The sequence below is a fragment of the Myxocyprinus asiaticus genome, chromosome 1 (genome assembly GCF_019703515.2).
Source record: "Myxocyprinus asiaticus isolate MX2 ecotype Aquarium Trade chromosome 1, UBuf_Myxa_2, whole genome shotgun sequence".
Taxonomy (NCBI): Eukaryota; Metazoa; Chordata; class Actinopteri; order Cypriniformes; family Catostomidae; genus Myxocyprinus; species Myxocyprinus asiaticus.
In genome coordinates, this window is record NC_059344.1 from 62,966,340 (window position 1) to 62,984,268 (window position 17,929).

Genomic DNA, 17,929 nt, shown 5'->3' on the forward strand with positions numbered 1-17,929 from the left:
TTGTAGAGGCCCTCATCTGGGACACGATGGACACATTCCTGTGTCACTGTCATCCAATCCACTTGCTCATTTCGCAACAGTTTCATTACAACAGCTGCATCAATAGTGGTGCTCAAAGTTAAAAAGGCTATTGACTATCTGTATCAGCATAAATACTGGTGCATCCAATATTTTGCATAATATTTAGCCATAAGTTTGCACAGACTTCGAGTGTTAGCAGACCGCAAAGTGCATATAATGCACTAAAAAAAAAAATTCTCTCTCTCCAATTTTTGGACTTGCATCATTGGCATCAAGCGGTTCTCAAGTCTACTGATTTTATCAATTGACCTACCTACCTCTGTGTAAAAATAATGATGCTGCCACATTTCTACAGTTATTTTTTGACATGTAATTTTGCTCTCAAAATCATAGGGAAAATGTAAATTTGACCCCCCTTTACAAAATAATGGATTACTTATTTTTTCAGAAAGATTTTTTATTTTTTTTAAAAAATCAAACAATTCAGGCAGGGACAATTCTAAAACTGGGTTGATATGACAGTATTAGAGGTAGACCGATATATCGGTTTTACCGATTAATCAGTGCTGATAGTTGCTTTCAGGAACTATCGTTATCGGCAAAAGTCTGTCAATAGTTGCCAATAGTTTTTTTTATAATTTCGTCTTTCAAAATAAGAGTCCCTGGTGTGTTTTGGGCTTGTTTATACTTAAAAGTCCCACATTATGGACAAAATTTTCATTTTTCTACTTATTTGTGGATTTTGGTTGAACAAAAAATGGCACCTTGGATTTCATTCATTTTAGACTCTTTGTCTAAAGAATTATTTTTTTTGTTTTGTTTTTTGACATTCAATAAATCGATTTTAAAAACTATCGGCCGATTAATCTGTTATCGGCCTTTCCCACCACCTTAGTTATCGGTATCGGCAAAATCCACTATCGGTCAACCTCCAAACAGTATACACCAACATAAATTGTTAATTATCCATTGACAAGGCTTTCAGTAGATCTTGAAATTGACTTCCGGCATAATGACCACTTCGGGTAATAGCCAAATAAGGCACAGATAATCTCAAAACTGCTAAAAAGTGGGCGACTAATCAGCCTGGCTGATAAATTCATCTATCACTGGTATGAAAGTCCCCCTTTTTTTCCCGTTGTTCAGCGAGTCAAAATGAACACATCGATGTGCAGCGTTATTAGAGAGCTGGTGCAAATATACCAACATCTGTACAATCGTTCGCTTGGAGACATTTTCCAAGACCATGTCATGTGATTTTATTTTTTAAAGTCTACTAAAGGAATCAAATCTTCTCAAATACTCTCAAGTGCCCATTCACTCATGTGCCATCTGCAGCAAAAGCCATTCACACATCTGTCTGAAGTAAGATATGCCTCTATCATCATTGTTTTATCTTTGCTCTGCACAACACTTTTATACACTCATCTTTGCAATGGTATCAGTGTCATAATAAATTGCAATAACAGTGTACCATTGCTCAGCTGTTTAGAACAAAGAAGAATTTCTACGGAAGTAAATTGGGCCTTTAATGACAGTCCTCACTCAAACAGGGCGTCCGGGAGGATCAGAACCCCTAGGATTCTACCAGCAGGAATGTGTCAGATTGGATTAATCCCAAATGGAGAGAACTCCCCCTTCAAATCGAGACTGTAATCTTACTGAGAAAATCCTCTGAATACAAAGAACAAGAGCAGCTCGGCCTCCAGCTCAGCATGGCCAAACCCACCACAAGATTCTGGTTAGATAGACACAAAAGACCACCAAGTTATGAGAGGATATCCTGAATAAGCCATTTTGTTGTTATTGACAAAGATATAACAAAGAAACAATATTGTATTGAAGCAAAGTGATTGACAAAACAAGTTTGAGGTCAAATGGAACAGAAGTAGCCTAGGGCCGGTTGTATAAACATAGCCGTTAGCCTAAGACTTCATCTAACAATTAGTCTGACAAACTAAAGACACCATATAAAGCCTGTTGCATGAAACAAGCTCACAGCTGTCTTTAGTAAGACAGTCTAATCCGCATTGCACTGTGGGAAAAGACACTGAACAGCTTAAAAACATGCCTGACAGTGGACACCTTTAATACAGTTTTCATTTGTTGAAAATATTTGCATATTAGAGGAATACAAAGCTTCAAAATTGATTCTAATTAAGAAATTTAGTGATTTTAACCCAAATAATAATAATAAAAATAACCTAAGGAATTTTGATATCATCATAGAAGTCAAATCTTCTACAAAGTCTCAACTCAAGCCCCTTTTAGTCCTCAACTGAAGCCCCCACTGGCTCAGCTGACAGATATTTTCCATGGCAAGTTATAGAATGTAAACAAAAGTTAGTCTGGGTGTCTGCTGTCTTACATTTTGGTCTTAAATTAGACCGATCTATGTTTTTATGCAACTGACTGAAAAAGTTAAGATGACTAACTAGTAAGACTTACTAGTAAGGCTTGCTTATTATGCAGCCGGCCCCAGGTTCTCTGATAAAAGCTTCTCAGACTAGTTTGCTGTCCTTATTAGATGGTGGCGGTGAGGCAGTCTTTCTCTGTATCTCTCCTGCCTTGCTCCGAGTCATGCTCTGCTGACCTTAAAAGGAAACTCTGGGCCTGAGGAAGGCTAAAGCTCTTTAAATCACCAGTCAAAGGGCTGTTTATTTTAGCAGCCTAAAGAGGATGCTTTCACAATTCTTGTCGAGCAAAGGAAAGAATGCTAGCGCAGAGGATGGGCCTGTCGAGCTTGCCACATCCTGACCGTCAAAAGTACAAACATCACCACGAAACAGGCAAAACAAGCAGTCCCTGTTGAACTCAACTGATTTAACACATAGATTAGGGTATAATTCAAGAGTACAGAGAAGCCAAATCAAGCATGGAATCAACTTTATAAGCAGAGGAAACAACTTATTAAAATGCTCTAAAACTTGCATTGTATCAATTGTAAAAATCACAATCAAAATAGAAAGCTTTGCTCTTGTTTTTGCAGACAAACCATTACATCCAAGCAAAGAAATCTTTCTAGAGATCTACAGGGTTTCTGCAGGTTCGAAGGAATGAAACTTAAGACTTTTTAAGGCCAAATAAAAGAAATTTAAGACCACATTGGCAATAATAATAATAATAAAAAAAACACATTAAATAATTCATTAGCTGGTAAATACAAAACCACTGAGACTACTTGGATGTCTCTGGACACGTTTTTTATATTTTATTGTGCATTTGTGTGTTTCCTTTTTTAAATAAATTAATACAACATTAAAACTCTAAATTAAATCATTAAGAATGCATGCAGCCTAAAGTACGTAGCCTATATTGTGACCCTTCTCTTTAGTTACTTGCTTTCCAGCAAGACGTGATGCAATAGACCAGTGCTTTGGCAATGTCACTGCTTATGTCAAACACGGAAGTAGTGGCAAAAACCAAGTTTTATTGGATTAAATTGTTGAAAAATGATTCTGAGGGCTCTAGTTGACTGCTGTGGCTTCAAGCCACATAAGATCATTTCAACTCACAACTTTGCAGCAAAAATGAACATGGTTACATGTTTGTTTTTAACTCATTTTATTACAGTAATTGTATCACTAAGAATATGTTTGTATTTATGATGGTTTTGTGTCATACTTTCGTTTAATCCTCTAATCTGTCAAATTTAACAGTCAGCGGGTTTTCTGCCACCACTTACTGCGCATGCGCTAACATTTTTGTAAACAAGAGGATTGGTCTATAGATCTCATTCACAGTAGCGCCATGTTTGATTTTTAATGGGAATGAAAGTGAGGCTGTGAGGGATAGACTTACCATTTCTTCAATGTAATGCACAGTATAAATCTGTAAAAAGCTCCAATATCCCATCTGATTTTCCACAACTCATGTTGTCTGGAGTTTTTTGTCTACTGAGTGCCCTTGAAAAGATATTTTTCCAATATTTTGTCTGTGGAACGATCCAAAAACATTTTAAACCGCAGGGCAGCCCATCGAAGAGACTGTACGTCTATCCCTCACAGCCTTGTTGTCATTCTCGTCAAAAATGTAATATGGCACTGCTGTGAATAAGGTCTAGCATGTGCTGAAGAACATTTATATATTTTCTTGGCAGATACCTTTACCAAATACTTTAACAGTATTTGGTAGAAGTATCTCCTTTTGATATTCACTGAAATAAGAAAGTCATACAGGTTTGCAACAGCATGAAGGTAAGTGATGACAATTTTCATTTTTGTGTGAAATATCTCAAGTAAGTCAAAACTCGTCAGTTACCTTAAAAATGGCTGTTTAAAGTTGACAAGATTTCAAGTATTGAAAATGTTTACAGATTAAGTTATGAAAGAGAACTGTGATGCATAATTAGTTATGATGCATACTGAAAACAGATTATATATTAAATATTAAATATAGATAATATATTTTCATATTATGTATATTATTCATATTATAATTTATATAATTATAATATTATTGTTTTGTATATTATTACAAAAAACTTTGATTCAGATGGCAGAGAAAATACCTGTATATGTCAGATGGAGCTCAAGAGAGATGGAGATGAGAGATATAACGGGTGTAACTCTGCAGCTGAGTAGTTCCGTTAGCTTTACAATTCTTGTCAAAGGTAGTGTAAAATAAGGAAGCGCAACGATTTGAAAGGCACCAAAAGACCGCTCCAACCTTGCGTACTTGCAAATTGTCAAGTTGACAGCTTTGTCGATTATAAGCAGGAGCGACAGTGTTAACAGGTTTCTGAAGGTTTGTACATGTGTAACATCGTAAGTTCAGTAAAAATGCGCTTCCCTGCACGCACTCACACTAAACTCAAGCGTCAGCTACTAAATGCACGAGAGAGAGAATTTTGACTCACGCAGATTCTGCTGTTTTAAGCGTCTCCTCTATTCACGCCCCAAAATTTAAGACCTCAGCAAAGGAAATTTAAGACTTCTTGTAATTTAAGATATTTAAGACTTTAAGACTTTTTAAGGTGTAAACACACAAAAAACTAAACCTTTCTATAAAATATTTTTTGTTCTCCTGAACAAACAGCATCTTTGCCTCATACAGATATTACTGGTCTTTAAAAGGATAGATAGCCTTGTTCACTCAAAAATGAAACTTCTGTCATCATTCAGAACACATTCCTTGTGTTGTTCCAAACCCCTTTGACATTCTTTTATGGAACATAATAAAAATCATACTAAAACGCAAACACTGGCTGTCAAGCGCAATACGAAAAATGTCCATTCAACTCGTACACTTTTTCCTCTATACATATTGCAATCTTCTGAAGCTGACTGAAGACAACTATCAACTTACATTTCTTCCTGATTCTAAAACAAAGCTATTCACATGTGTCTGTGTGTGGAACACACCGAAATGTATAGCAGTTATTCACTGAAACTCTCAAATCACATTCCTTCATCTGTATATTCAAACTTGACATTTTATAAGCATCAACTTTCGAGAAAAAAATCTAATAAAAACTGTTTGGCATCAGTGACCTAGTGCAACACATATTCACATCATATATGAATATATAGTATATGGACAAAAATAGATTTGAGAGCAACAGTGGGGGACAAGATTTTCTGTGAATAACTTACATTTTGGCTAAAGCAATAATATGGCTATTAGGAGACTATATATAAGTGTATATGGGCTTTTTTTTTTTTTTTTTTTTTTTTGTCCATTTTGGAGCTTGATTGTAGTATGCTTTCACTATATAGAAAGGAGCAGAGTGAAATTTGTTGAAAAATCCACCTGTTGTGTTCCACATAAGAAAGTCATATGAGTTTGGAACAAAAGTTAATGATGGATATTTCATTTTTGGGTGAACTACTCTTTTAAATATTGTTTAGAGAACATAATTGTACAGACTGTTTTCAGTTAAATCGAAAACAGTTGAGTTCTCTTTATGGAAAAATCGGTCTGTGCATACAGAAATACGAAACACTGCCCCCAGTGTACAAAGCGGTAAGTGCTGTTGGGTGTCTGGGCACGTGTGAGCTCCATTTTCCGGATGAAATGTCCACAGAGGGGCACCAAAAGAGAGTTGTGAAGAGTTGTTTTCAGCTGAACAGGCTGTCAATGGTGAAAAGTAATGCATATTTTATAAACTGTAACCCCTAACCCAAACCCCAAACTAGGGATGCACCGATCCAATACCTGCATCGGTATCGGCTCCGATACTGACGATTTCAGACTAGGGCTGCAACTAATGATTATTTTGATAACTGATTAATCTAACGATTATTCAACTATTCTGCGATTATTGCAATGATTAATCATTAGCTCTTAACCGATTATTCAGCTTGTGCCCCGACTTAAAAGGTTGTATTAAACGTGCCTACTAACAATAAAGAGGACAAAATCATCTTTTAAAAATACCTCTAAATGACATTCACTGAATTAAAGGAAAAAATACTTTTTATTAAGTTTAATTCAGTAAAGAAATTCACTGCAAAAAATCCTACTGTTATCAAGTGTTTTTGTCTTGTTTTCCATTTTAAATTGTCTAAAAATCCTTAAAACAAGATACATTTACTTGAGAAGCAACATAATATATTTAGACTTGCTTTAAGAGAATGTATCTTAAATATAAGTGTATTTTTTCACTTGGTTATACTTTTGTGCAATAAAAGACAAAATATACTTTTATTCAAGACCTATTCTCTAAAAGCAACTCTAAATATCTTCTATGCTGCTTCTCAGATGAATGCATCTTTTTTTTAAAGGATTTTTAGATTTTAAAATATCTGTATTTTTAATATTATATTCAACATTCTCAGATAACAAATTTTTTCTTCTGCAGTATAGCTGCTGAAGTAAATGTACACTGTTTTAAAGGAGTATTAGATATTTATATTGGAAAACAAGCCAAAACAAAAACAAATCAAAAACGTATTTTGTTGCAGTGTATAATGGGGCGAAGACTACCCTCTCTCACCTTTCTGTTCACTTCAATCCATCTTTAACTCACAAAAAAACAAACTCTCTCTTATTAATAAAGCTGCGTATTGCCAATTTTCTTCACGATAAGAAATGCACAGTGACACATATATTATGATACAATAAGTCGCGAGCCATCACATTATAATCTAGCTGCATTAAGCGTGCGCGCTCGAGGGACGAGCGTCCCTGTGACAGAGTGTGCATCAGCCGGGTGCAGTTTCAGTCTCTTCCCCCTTAGATTGGGACACTCGCGCAACTCATAGAAGAGGCGCTGACCGCACAGAGAAATACCAGTTTTGGAGTTTGTAGTTATTTACATGATCTGCTTCTGTATTATTTTAACTCTAATAAAGCAATAAAGCATTAAATATAACTGCATTAAAGATGTGACGCCGGGGTGTTTTCTTTAAAGAGCTCCGGCTCTGCTTATTCCACAATGAGAGCACTTCTGTATTCACTTATTTTGTATTTTTGCATTATAATTCCCTCATGCGTGGCGATCTACATCACCTGAAGCTGTTTGGAAAGTTAAAGTGCATCTGGACTGTGAGCTGTGTTTTCTTCCTCTCCTCAGTCAGGCGTGAACTGCAGTGCTGCTCTCACGTGTCACCATTAGAGTTTAATGTGATCTCATGTTATGTTAAATGAGATCAAACGACTATTCGACAACAGAATGTTTTGTAGACAATTATTGACGATGTTGTCGATAACGTTGACTAATTGTTTCAGCCCTACTTACCAGATAACAAACATATGGAAACATGCCTACCAACATGCTCTATACAGCAAACACTATCACAAAAAACATTATTAGATGCAGTAGAGCCCCTACAGAGAACGCATATTCTGCACTTAAAGCCGCAATGCATGTCTGATGTGCTCTGGAGATTAAATGTCCTCCAAAAACCAAAAATCTTACCCATATTACGCTACATTTGAAGAACGTCAACCAAAAGCATACAGAGGCAGAGAAATAGATATGTTCTGTTTTGTTTGCGCCACTTATAGAACAGCTGCATGGGTGGAAGGATGAAAAACAGGTTTGTTTGTTTTTTGTGCAGGCTGTCGCTGTGTGTCCATGGCTTGGCCTGTGGCTTTTGTAAGCATTTAGACCTATGTGGGACAATGGGCATTGTAGGATTAAGGAGGAGGCGAGTGCTTTAATGCAAGCCTGAGGGCACAGCCATCCTTTATCCCACCTCTCTTCTGTTTGCAGGCCTTTCTTTCTGTTTTACCCCAGGGCATCGGATTACAGGAAGTGCCAGCATTTCCACAATCCAGTCAGCTCCATTTCCCGCCCATCCCCCGTCCTATGCCACAAAGTGCCTCTCTCGTCAGATAACACTGCCTCACTTATCCCGCTACATGTCTGACTGCAACCATGATGCCCTGTCTGAATACTGAACACAAAGCAGAACGCACACATAATCGCTGGGGACCCATAGAAAGCAGTGGAGAGAGAGAGAGAGAGAGAAAAACACAAATATGCTGTGCTCACACTGCATTCTCAAGGAAACCAGGAGCCAAAACCATGTTCGAAGCATGTATTGTGCCTTCCATCTGCATTTGAAAGATGGTGTGATGGTGATATGACACCAAGTAGGATCCAACCTGTTGTATTTCAAGCATCAGCGACACCAGCTTGCTTATTGTTATATCTTAGCAAGGCAAATTAAATGAAGCAATCCAATCTGTCCCATACACCGCAGAGGAACCTGACACTGTCTTCTGACAGCAAGAGGAAGAGCCAGAGACTATAAAAGAGCATGTAATAAAGCAGCAAAAGCTGCTCACTGCTCCTCTTCAAAAGCATCTACATTACTGATCACACTGGCTTTTACCAGGACCCTTATATCCCCCATCTACCGACAGTAACTGCACAATCAAAGAGGGCCGAAGACAGAGCCAGGGGGTACCCCACTATGGACACCATCCCACTGCACTCTAACTCCAAAACTGATGTTAGGTTCACTACAAGCAAGTGGGCCTAGTTTATCTTATTAGACGTATGCATCTAATTCATACAAATTTAATGTTTATTTCACAAATATTGGAACTTTTATGTAATTTTCTAAAAAGAATAAATGTCATGTGGTGTAGCCATCAAGTAAAAGGTATTAAAGTGTACACAACTTTTTCATCAATTTCATATTTTTCAATGTGATTTTTTTATATGAATTTTTGAGTGAAGACATTTACTCAGGGTTACACCAAATGCTCTGAATAAAATGTGCTTATTTAATAATATGACAAAATAATGATTTATTTATTTATTTTACTTAAACTGACTTGTTGATCTAAAGGGGACCTCTGTTTTATTTATGTGTTACGTGACAACAAAATGGCTACCTACATGTTGGTTACACTATATGACTAATTTGGTCGACAATTTTTCCAAATATTAATCATATATATTTTTAAATATTGCACTGCTTATTTTTTATTTTTATTTTTTAGAAATAATAATAAAAGATTACTCTTCGCTACTCATGCTAACATTTATTTTTTCCAAGAATTTCAGCTTTTCATGAGACTTTCCCTTTTTATTTCGGAACATGGCATTTTTTATTTTAAGCCCAAGAAAGAATATCAAATTACTCTGAACTCAGTAAATGAAAACATGTTAATCATAGAAGAGTTGTATTCAACAATTGCTTTGTGTGAATTGCATACGTAAAGTATTTTTGGATAACTTATTATATTTGGACAACAAAAATTAGTTGCATTATTGACCCAAGTAGTCATTCGCAGATACTTTAAACAAATGCAATTTACAGTACCACTTATTACTTGGACAATCCTCCAAGAGCAACTTGGATTTCAATGGCAAAAATCCCTTGTCCCTTTGCGTGTTTGTTTATGACATATATTGGCTGAACTGATTATGCTTTTAGATACCAAAAAGCATACATTACTCACAGCTCCGTATTATACATTTTAACATGTTTATATCCATTCCACATATACTTTTCTTCTTTTGGGCTCCAGCCAGCAACCGTTCAGTTAACAGCCATGAGCATTAGCTACTACACCAACTTGGAGCCTGGAACTGCGAGCCTGTCAGAAGTAATGGTTTCTTAGTAATAGTCTACTTTCATATCTAGGGTGATTTGATGGGAAAACCTATATTAAACTCGAAAGTATACTTCATTTTGATGCGAACGCTGAGAGTCTGCATACAGCTGAAAGCTAGCCTTTCAAAGTATCCATTTACCATGTGCGCATACACGGGAGGTTGCAGCATATGTGCTACGACTGCTATAGGATACTGGACAATTTCTCTTCAGGAGTTTAGACCCATAAACATGTCTTTATTTCTTTTTAGACTCCAGTTATACAAATACTGATATCTCCTGACCTCCTACGAGATTTGCGTCACGTGTCCTGTGCGCAGACGCTCAGTGTTCGTGTCTGACCAAAGTATACTTTGGGCTTAAGTTGGCCTCAAAATATTCCGAAAGTTGTGACGGAAACCTCTACTGAAATCAACAAGAATAAGAGCACACAAACACAAGTACATTAGCATGGTATAAGACAGACATGGAGAGGGGGATAGGATTGGCCCAACATGAGTAGATTAGTCATCTGGCATACACATACAGCTCAGCTCAGCTCTGCTACAGCCTACTGCAAATGTGGCAATCTATGAGAAGAGAAATTACAAAACAAGAGCAGCAGATGAAGAAAAGAATCTACGATAAGGAACAGCTATATGTATTTTAAAGATAAAATATTAAATGTGTGATAAGGAACAAAACTGCAGAAAAGGCTCAGTGCATTGAGTATCTGCACCACTCCTGACACAGTTTCCACACTGATGTTTCTACAGCACAGTCGTACTTGGCTCAAACACTCTCCAAACACCCAATACTCTCCTGTTGTCAAGGCAACCACTTCTCTGGACTATCCAACTTTTTCCTGAATGCGGAAGTGTTCCACAATTCGACTGTTTTCAATTTCCGGTCTCCAGTGTTTTCACTCTCATCGGCGTATATTCTTAGCGTGTAATGTGATGTTTAGAGTATTACACTTGCAAAAATTGAAAAAAAAAAAAAAAAGAAAAACCTGTGGTTGTCTAGTGCCGATACTTCACAGAGTCAAGAATTTTTTTATTGACAGTGCCTCATCGGAGTATGTAGATGTCATGAAGCGATGGTCCGTGCTTAGTTACGTTGATATCATTAACTACTTTGAGTTGTTATTACAGCCAAACAACAGCACAAGTTGAGCCTGAAATAAATTTTTACTCCCAAAAAAAAAAAAAAAAAAACTTAAATGGTTGGTGTTCTCCATCTGAATCGCTTATTTCAGTTGTTTTTACCAGAAACATAAAACAGGCAATTAGAATCATCATGGCGACGTCCAGTGGTTGCTCAGGAAAACTGTGGATAGGATTCCATGAAATTTAAGCATCTGGTCAAATACTGCGATATAGATGATTTTGTGTGTAGTACAGAAAAGTGAATTTCTTTGACAAATGATGGAGCCTTGATTTAACTGTCATGCATTAGTGAAAGACAACCTCCCTCAGCCAACTATCCTGATGCTGGTACTAGTTCAAGTCCTGATTTACAGTCACCACAGCAACTGTATACGGCAATCTTGCATTCTTCCTGTGTCTAGGCAATTCAAGGCCTGAATGCTAGACTCTCATAATGTCTTTGCAGGTTTAGCTGTGGCAGTTAATAACACCTCCGTTAACAACCCTATTACTATGGACTATTCATTCTATTGCAACAGCCAAGATAGAAGTGAAAGTAATGAACCAAGCAGAGCTCATCTCCAGTAAAAGTATGTGTCTAATGACACAGCTTTTACAACGAAGTTAGGCAATACAACTGCCATAAAGGATCCATTTTACTTGCACAAAACAATGTGATACACAAAAGCAGCAAGCATTTGCAGTCAAGAATCAAAGTTTCTCAAATACTGATGTATTTACCCGGATCGGGTCTCGGTCCGATGAGCCCGATCTATTCCAAATTTGATACCACATGCTAGTTATGGTCGTTGCCATCAAGCTCAAAGAATGACATAAAAGAACCTTTAAAGCACCATTAAAATATAACTCGTGCATTTTATTCAAATAAACTTGAAGACATACAATAGCTTTCTAAATAGAAAAGGCTAAATAAATATACAGTCTAATACAATATAAAAGCGACTAGGCAGCCTAGTTTGCACAGCACTCAAAATGATCATTCAGAATAATGGACAAAGCTAAAGAAATCCTTGAAACCTTGCCACTTTGGAAATATGCAAAGAAAAGCAGGAGATCTGAAGATGTGCGTATAATATGTTAAATAGCAGATAGTGGCCTGGAGTTTGTAAAATGCTCCTTTAAGTTCTAGACTCTGAAGCTCTCGTCTAATACACTTAAGATTCAGGGACGAATGGGACTGCAGAGGCACAGAGTGGTGCATAAACACGGGCACAGCATGCAGACAAGCCAACTAGTGGGGGAAGAAAAAAAAATCTTATTAGGTTGTAGGGTAATGTTACAGCTAGCGTAACACTAAGCAGCAAAGGCGGCACATTAGACCGAAAGTAAACACACTCAAAGTAGAAGCCCAGGGAACTATTCCACATTAAGCATTCACATTCACCACTTGTAAATAACAGGAGAGGGGTATAGCAGCTTCTGGGAACATAATCTTCTCACGTCAACTCGCCTCTTTCAACTGGGCCGAGTGAAGGCTCACGGTAATTGGGTCAGAGCTGGGTTTCATGGTCCTTTTGCAAATAGTGACACAGAACTCTGGCCAGGGTCTCAATGTAATGGAAGTTGATGAGCAGGGCAAATGAAAGGTGTCGGGTGCGTGTGGTCGAGCAGTCACCTTTCAGAGAACCTTCGTCTTCAGCACGGCCCTTGTCACATCTAATTCCCACCCATCAAGCAAGCCCTCCACCACCCACCACTGAACACAACTCCTCCCCCAGTTTCTCATTTTCTCTTCATTGGAAACCTGTCTCCCCAGGAGAAGTGGATATGCATGAATAAGGCTGGGCAGAATTATGGTCAAGTTAATGCAAGGGAAAATGACTCTGGCAGTGGAAAGGAGACTCTGTGTGAGTGTGTATTTGCTGAGGTCTACCTGAAAGGAATTATTTCTTCTCTGTGTACCACAGGAGTATATAGCCAAACAGTGAAAAACACTGGCACTGGTTCTGGACCAACTGAAAGGGTACTGTCAAAAAATGTTATGTATATACAGGAAGTGAAAATAAATGGTTATGTATTATAGAAAACATTTTTGGGTTAAATTTCCAAGGAAAAAATAACTACATCATGATACACACTCAGTGACCACTTTATTAGGAACACCTGTACAACTACTTATTCATGCAATTATCTAATCAGCCAATCATGTGGCAGCAGAGCAATGCATAAAATCATGCAGATATGGGTCATGAGCTTAAGTTAATGTTCACATCAACCATCAGAACGGGGTAAAAATTTGATCTTAGTGATTTCGACCGTGGCATGATTGTTGGTGCCAGACGGGCTGATTTGAGTATTTCTGTAACTGCTGATCTCCTGGGATTTTCACACACAACAGTCTCTAGAATTTACTCAGAATGGTGCCAAAAACAAAAAAAGTATCCAGTGAGTGGCAGTTCTGCGGACGGAAATGCCTTGTTGATGAGAGAGGTCAACAGAGAATGGCAAGAAAGGCAGGCTACAGTAACTCGGATAACCCCTCTGTACAATTGTAGTGAGCAGAATGCATTTCAGAAGGCACAACATGTTGAACCTTAAGGCGGATGGGCTGCAAAAGTAGAAGACCATGTCGGGTTCCACTTCTGTCAGCCAAGAACAAAAAGCTGAGGCTGCAGTGGACACAGGCTTACCACAAATGGACAGTTAAAGACTGGAAAAACATAGCCTCGTCTGATGAATCTTGATTTCTGCTGAAGTACACAGATGGTAGACCAACTGCAGCCTCAAGTTTTCTGAAATACTCAAATCAGCCCTTCTGGCACCAAAACTTATGCCATGGTCGAAATCACTGACTTTGGAATGCTCCCGGGAGGCTATTTCCAGTCATGCCAGTGCAGCTTCTATCTACTTGAATGGGGGAACACTGAAATCTTAAAAACGGTTGGTCAAGATTACGATCAAAGAACATATTTCAAATCAGCTGTAAAATCTTACAATGCTGGTATCATAAATTATGCTTCTTTACCTCAGATTACGCTAAAAAACAAAATTTTCCCGGCTTGTATAGCTAATGTGCATGGGCATTCTCGAGATGATTGACAGGCGATGTCTGTATCTAAAAGGTGATTGGCTCTTTTACCAGTAAGGCGGGACTTCCTTTCTACATCCATTGACCACTGGGCGCTAGAGCCTCTTTGTTGGCCGTTCCAATTTCTCAAATTAATTTAAATAGAAATGGCCCGTCTCTGCTAAATAGTCTCTGATCCAGTGTGAGCAGCAATCTCCTGACAGTTTAAATGGCCTGGATCGCCCGTTTGGATTGTCACGGACTGACTGTCATGATTTGTGAATCAGAGGAACTTTTGATCCTGAAGTTTTTGATGCTGGTTGATGGAGTACGCACTTCAGAGGATGATATTAGATGAGAGCTCGACAGGAAGAAAACGCTGTTTTTTTGTGAGGTTTGTGAATGACATCTGTTTAAACTAGATATCTGCATATTTGCAGATGGTATATAATAGAATTTTTATTGAATTGTGCCTTCTATCATTAGAAAAAAAAAAGCTAAAAGTTACAGGGAACTGCTGAGGAAAGGCTGATAGAATACGTGCTTTAGAGGTACATAAATGAGCGCTCCACAGGATGCTGGATCTGCTCATGTTTTGTGAGGTTTGTGTATTACATCTGTTTAAACGAGATATGCGCATATTTGCAGACGGTATATGATATTAGTTTTATTTATATTTTCCTTGTTATCATTAGACAAGACAGTTACAAGTTACAGGAACTGTTGAGGAGAGAGAGGGAGAATGAAGCAGGCGAGCACTTTAACATTGAGCAAACACGTCTGCCGCGGCTTTGATATGCGGACCGTTTAAATGAGACTGTGTTGCACACCGGTCTATTATTGTAGTAACACGAATCTATTATGGCACGTAACAACAACTTGCACCGTGACTGGTCGTTTACATGCTCAGTCGCTTCACATGCAAGCAGGCGTTTCTCGGCACCCTCAAGAAACAACTCCGCCAAACGGGAAAATGTATCATGAAAAACCGATGCCGATAATGAAAAAAGTCAGAAAATCGGCCGATTTATCGGCCTCTGATATTTATCGTCGACCATAGTAGTATAATAGTTTAGATGCTCACAATTATTTCCTCAGCGGAAAGATCAGGAATATTGGATCGCTCCTATTATAATCAATGAAGCTGTCAGCGTGACCTGCGGACAAGGTAAGGATTTCTTGAATTAAAAAATAGTTTTCTTGTCTCTTTCTTCAGCGCTAGCTTCTGTACGACTCCAGCTACTCTGAGAACTTAGCAGTCCAATACTGCAGATACTGATTCCCCTTTTGAGTGACAAATTGCTTGTGTTCCTCATTTGTAAGTTGTTTTGGATAAAAGCATCTGCTAAATGACTAAATGTAAAAGTAAATGACTTGAGCAGCTTCATTCATTATAGTGGGAGCACGCTATAGTCACTTTAAAGCTCTACCTCTCAAACTTAAGATTATTTGGCATAAATTTTGTTCACCAGAGATAAGATGCGTGCTACAGTTATTACTGCACGTATCCGGCTGTCTCGCTTCATTGCAGCAGTTCATGCGTCCAATTATGGTTGCTTTTCAAGCAGGAAAAAGAGGATCAGTATAGAAGCTCTTCATAAAAAAAATGCATGGTATGTTGAAAAGTTTTCATTTGATTAAAATTCTCTAAATTAATTTGGGGGTGGGGGGCGGGTGGGTCAACAGATTTCATAGGGCACTATATAAAGATCTTGAAAAAATTAAGAGACCACAGCCAAATGATCAGTTTCTCTGGATTTACTATTTACAGGCATGTGTTTGAGTAAAATGAACATTTATGTTTTATTCTATAAAGTACTGACAACATTTCTCCCAAATTCCAAATAAAAATATTGTCATTTATTGCATTTATTTGCAGAAAATAACTGGACAAAATAACAAAAAAGATGCAGTGTTTTCTGACCTCCAATAATGCAAAGAAAACAAGTTCATATTCATTTTTAAACAACACAATATTAATGTTTTATCTCCAGAAGAGTTCAGAAATGAATATTTGGTGGAATAACCCTGATTTTCAATCACATCTTTCATGCGTCTTGGCATGCTCTCTACAAGTCTTTTACATTGCTGTTGGGTGAATTTATGCCACTCCTGGTGCAAAAATTCAAGCAGCTCAGCTTTGTTTGATGGCTTGTGGCCATCTGTCTTCCTTTTGATCACATTCCAGATGTTTTCAATGGGGTTCAGGTCGGGAGATCAGGCTGGCCATTAAAGGGTTTTGATCCGGTGGTCCTCCATCCACACCTTGATTGACCTGGCTGCGTGGCATGGAGCATTGTCCTGCTGGAAAAAACAATCCTTAGAGTTGGGGAACATTATCAGAGCAGAAGGAAGCAAGTTTTATTCCAGGATAACCTTGTGCGTGGCTTGATTCATGCATCCTTCATAAAGACAAATCTGCCCAATTCCAGCCTTGCGGAAGCACCCCCAGATCATCACCGATCCTCCACGAAATTTCACAGTGGGTGTGAGACACTGTGGCTTGTAGGCCTCTCCAGGTCTCCGTCTAATCATTAGATGACCAGGTGGAGGATCGGTGATGATCTGAGGGTGCTTCAGGAAGGCTGGAATCGGGCAGATTTGTCTTTATGAAGGACGCATGAATCAAGCCACGTACAAGGTTGTCCTGGAAGAAAACTTGCTTCCTTCTGCTCTGACAATGTTCCCCAACTCTGAGGACTGGTTTTTCCTGCAGGACAATGCTCCATGCCACACAGCCAGGTCAATCAAGGTGTGGATGGAGGACCACCAGATCAAGACCCAGTCATGGCCCTAATCCTAACCCAATTGAAAACCTTTGGAATGTGATCAAGAGGAAGATGGATGCCAAGATGCATGAAAGATGTGATTGAAAACCAGGGTATTCCACCAAATTTTGATTTCTGAACTCTTCTCAAGTTAAAACATTAATATTGTGTTCTTTAAAAATTACTATGAACTTGTTTTCTTTGCATCATTCAAGGTCAGAAAACACGGCATCTTTTTTGTTATTTTGACCAGTTGTCATTTTCTGCAAATAAATGCTATAAATGACAATATTTTTATTTGGAATTTGGGAGACATGTTGTCAGTACTTTATAGAATAAAACAAAATGGTTCATTTTACTCAAACAAATACCTATAAATAGTAAATCCAGAGAAACTGATCAATTTGCAGTGGTCTCTTAATTTTTTCCAGAGCTGTATATGAAGATGCACCTTCCCTGATTGCTAAATATCCTTTTTAGTTGTCTGGAGAATAAGAACAGTGATACTCGAAAATTAGTATTTGTTTTCACATTTCTACCGGTCTTTTCATTTTAACCGGTATATCACCTACGCCTATGCGATATAAACATTTAATCATCCCGTGATACAAACAGATCACCCAGAATGTCCTCAATAAAAAATAAATAAATATATAGAATTCCACAGGCAACACACAAACAGCATTGAGCTCTCAGGTATCCAATCAAATTAGCAAGGGACACAAGACACAGAGGTCAAAAGGACAAGCCATTATGAAATGTAAGACAACATTAAGCTGATCAAAATCACAATGGCAAGTTCCATTATTCACACTGCTCAGTGTCAAGCAGACAGCACCAGTAAGACTTTAGCTGCAACAAGCCTTCTGACAGACTAAAAACGTCCTCGACAGAAAAATCCAAATGAAATGTAAAGTAGCACGCTTCTGAGAGCAGCTATCACACCGGCTGACAATTCCACCCTGCAGA

At 38.0% G+C, this 17,929-nt stretch overlaps 1 protein-coding gene across 2 annotated transcripts in view; it reads right to left on the reverse strand.

Annotated features, from left to right (window-relative positions):
• The window catches only part of LOC127447306 (ankyrin repeat domain-containing protein 11-like), a 178,989-nt gene that overhangs the window by 132,739 nt on the left and 28,321 nt on the right, over window positions 1-17,929 (reverse strand). The gene's annotated exons all lie outside the window — the stretch shown is intronic.